Below are 3,807 nucleotides of genomic sequence, written 5' to 3'. Positions count from 1 at the left end.
CCTGCTTCAACAAGAAGAGCCTGCCACCCATTAATATTGCGTGAGCTCCGGTTGTAAGACATCTCATTGATCTCTAAAGAACATTGCTGCAAGGCTGGACAAGGGGGGAACGTGGCTGGGAGGGCCTGGGCATTGGCGGCCTCTGAGGAGGTAGCGCTACACAAAGTATTGGCACTTCAAAAGTGAAACCAAGTCTGAAGAGATGTATAACAATTCCCCAGTACAAAGTTAAGAAATCCCATCCCTAAGACTATGCAAGCAACTATGTTTCCCCATACAGCTTGTTGGCAGGCTTTTCATGAAACACCCAGCCTGCAGTCTTGGGAGCAGCCAATGATTTGGTTGCCATGAAAGAAAGTCTGAGAGAGAAAGTCTGTTTTGTCTAGCACAACACCTGGCAACCCCCTCCTTCTGTGCTATGTGTCAACTAGAAATGAGAAGGAAAAAGTGGCTGCAGCCATGCTCATTCTAAAGTTGACAGTCGGCTTCTCTTCAGAAAGAAAGTCTCCTGCAGGGGAAACAGAAATCAGGTTAGCCATCCCTGGGGGCTTGTGAGGATACTTATCATAAAACTTTTTAAATCAACCTATCCTCCTTCACATTTGTACATTTCACCCATGTAGCCTCTGAAAGGGGGTAACCTTTCCACTGGACAAGGTGTCATGCCTCTTTCAGAGCCTGAAACTGCGGAGGAAAATGAGCTGGACCGGGACCCTATGGAGATCGAGGGAGAGGTGTCTGTGGTTTCAGAGGAATGTGGGGAAGAGCAGGCCGCAGCAGGCCAGGGCCCTTCAGGATTGGGACAGGATGAACAGGAGAGACAGAGTTCAGACGATGAGCAAGGGCCACCCCCACCTGATCCTAGAGCACGTAGAGAGAAGGAACAACGCAGGCAGGCTCAACTACTTGGGAGGAGAGCGTCCCGTCCCTCTCCACAAGGCACACCTGGAGACTGAGATTTAAGGAGACGCTGTGGGGAGAGGCATTTGTCAGGAACAAACGCTGATTCCTTGGAGTTTTGTGTGTGTTGTTGCTGATCTCTTGTTCTGTGACTTCTGCTTGGAAACCTGGAAACTCTGACCATTGGACTGGCTGACAATGTTGCTTGGATGTTCAAAGATCTTGGACTGAAGCTGCCTCTGGCTGCAAGTAGTTTCACATACAGTTTGATTAGGAGAGGAATTTACTCAAGGCCACGGAGATAACAAGGAATGACACATACATCATAAACCTAACAAGTCTGTATGAATACACGCTTGCCTGAGCAGTTTCAAAAGGGAAGCCAAAATACAGTCCTTTGTTTGGAGGCTTGCCAGAAACGTGGGAGCATTTGGGAAAATTTGGAGCAATTAAAGGGCGGTTTGAATTGCCAGCTGACTGCATTGCCTCTCTGCTGTGCCCTGGGTCATCACACAAGGTATTGTAGTTTTCCCTTGTGCAACCTAGAATCCAGAATACATTTGATCTCATAATGTGTGTGTCTCTCTCTACCACTACTGGATCAGGCGGCTCTTTAGGAATAGGTCTTAAGATGGATTCTGACACAGATTTAAAAGATTGCAATGAAACACAGAATGAACTTTCCCCAACAATCGTGGAAGCTTTAACTCCACCTTCACAGAGTTTATGTCCTGACAATGGAAAAAGACCAAGGAATTTTGGACCCAATTTTTTGCTGGGCAATTTTAACCATAGATATTTCATTGAAAGATAAACTAATTGTCCAACATAAAAAGGTTTTTGAGGGGAACATCATTTTTCTGCTTGCTCCTTGTAAACCTTTGTAGCTTTAGCCAATGCTTTCTTCACATTCACCCAAACCCCCTGGAAAGATATCACCCATTGGTCCAAGGTCTGGGAAGTAGGTGGCTCCTGTGGTAACTCAGGCATGTGCACAAAATCTCTACCCATCACTATTTTGAATGGGATGAGACCAATACTACTATGCACAGTATTATTATAGGCTACCTCTGCAAAAGGTAAAAGGTTAGCCCAATTTGACTGCTGGTAATTTACGTAACATCTGAGATACTGTTCCACTATTGTGTTAGCTTTTTCAGTGGCTCCATTAGTATTTGGATGAAAAGCAGATGAAAGACCCTGGGAGGATCCAATCAGTTTAACAAACTCCCTCCAGAATTTTGCAGTAAACTGTACCCCTCTGTCAGAGATAATCCACTTTGGGGCACCATGGAGTCAGTATATGTGCTTCAAAAACAGTTTGGTTAGCTTCTGGGCAGAAGGAAGTCCCGAGCAAGCGATGAAATGTGCCTGTTTGGAAAATAGATAAATCACAGTCCATATTACAGTGTTCCCCTTGCTCTCAAGTAATTCTATTATAAAATCCATGGCTATCTCCTCCCAAAGCTGAGAGGGGTTGGCCACTTGTTGCAATAAATCTGGCGGTTTCCTAGGACGTTTCTTCACGGTAGTACAACTGGCACAACTTTTTACATAACTCTCAATGTCTTTTTTTCATTTTCAGCCACCAGAATTGCCTCCGTACTAAATGCAATGTTTTTAAAAATCCAAAGTGTCCCGCTTGCTTAGCATCATGACTCTGTTGCAACACCTGGAGTCTGAGGCTTTCTGGGAGATGTAACTTAGAACCTTTCCAAGTTAATCCCCCTCTTAAAGTCAATATAGACCTGTTATCTTTAAACTAGGCATCAGTCTCCTACTTCTTCTTTAGTTCCTTTAACAATCGATCATCAGGACCTGTAGGGGGCTTCTGTGTGTGCGATCTGGTTGTAATTTGGGATGCGGATTGCGGAAAAGGAATAATCGAGTTAATTACATCCTCTCTGTTGCTTTTGAAGTGAGGCATTCTAGGCAAGGCATCCACCAGAAAGTTCTTGCCTCCAGGAAAATATTTTAAGGTGAAATTAAAACAGTTGAAGTATTGAGCCCATCGAACATGCATGGGGGATAATTTATATGGGGTCTTGAGATCCTCCAGGTTTTTGTGATCAGTCCACACCTCAAAAGGTAATTTCCCCCTTCCAAGAAATGATGTCATGTCAGCAACGCCCAACAAACTGCAAAAGCCTCTTTTTTCCAAACCGCCCACCTCCTCTCAGTCTCAGTTAATTTCCAGGAAGTATAAGCACAAGGTTGTAATTTCTCCTCTGTGATTTTTTTTGTAACAGAACAGCACCCACGGCCACGATGCTTACATCAGCTTGAATGATGAATTGTTGCCCAGGGTCAGGGTGTTTAAGGACTGGTTCAGCTGCAAAGAGTCTCTTTAGGTTTTTGAATGCCGCCTGGCATTCTAATGACCATTGCAACAGCTGACAAGGTCAGAGGTTTTCTCCCCCTTTGCCTGTTTTGAGTAAGTCAGGGATTGGCATGGCTATCATTGCAAAGGAAGGAATAAATTGACAATAAAAGTTGGCAAACCCTAGAAAGGTTTGAAGCTGTTTACAGGTATGTGGGGATTGCTATTCCAAAACTGCTTTGACTTTGGCAGGTTCCATTTCTACTCCCTCATTCGAAATCCAATATCCCAGGTAGTCAATGCGTGTCTGGTGAAATTCACATTTGACAGTTTTGCATACAGTTTGGCTTTCAACAGTTTTCTTAATATATCACAGACTAATTTGATGTGCATCTTAAGAAGACAGAACTCCTGGAATATTTCTTCCAACAGGCATCTTTATTAAGAGAAAGCTGGATGTAGGCGTTCTAAACAGGACTTGGGGTGAAAGCTTTCCAACTCAAGATTTTAAAGGGGTCCCCCCTTTAGCCACCCCCATCACCCCCTTCTCCCAGAGACAGTCTCAGGCATTTCATCCCCACCCCTTT

Source organism: Protobothrops mucrosquamatus, unplaced genomic scaffold, assembly GCF_001527695.2.
Source record: "Protobothrops mucrosquamatus isolate PMUCROS unplaced genomic scaffold, P.Mucros_1.0 scaffold526, whole genome shotgun sequence".
In the NCBI taxonomy this organism is placed as follows: domain Eukaryota; kingdom Metazoa; phylum Chordata; class Lepidosauria; order Squamata; family Viperidae; genus Protobothrops; species Protobothrops mucrosquamatus.
The sequence above is the reverse complement of the archived record's forward strand: the minus strand, read 5'-3'. Positions refer to the sequence as shown.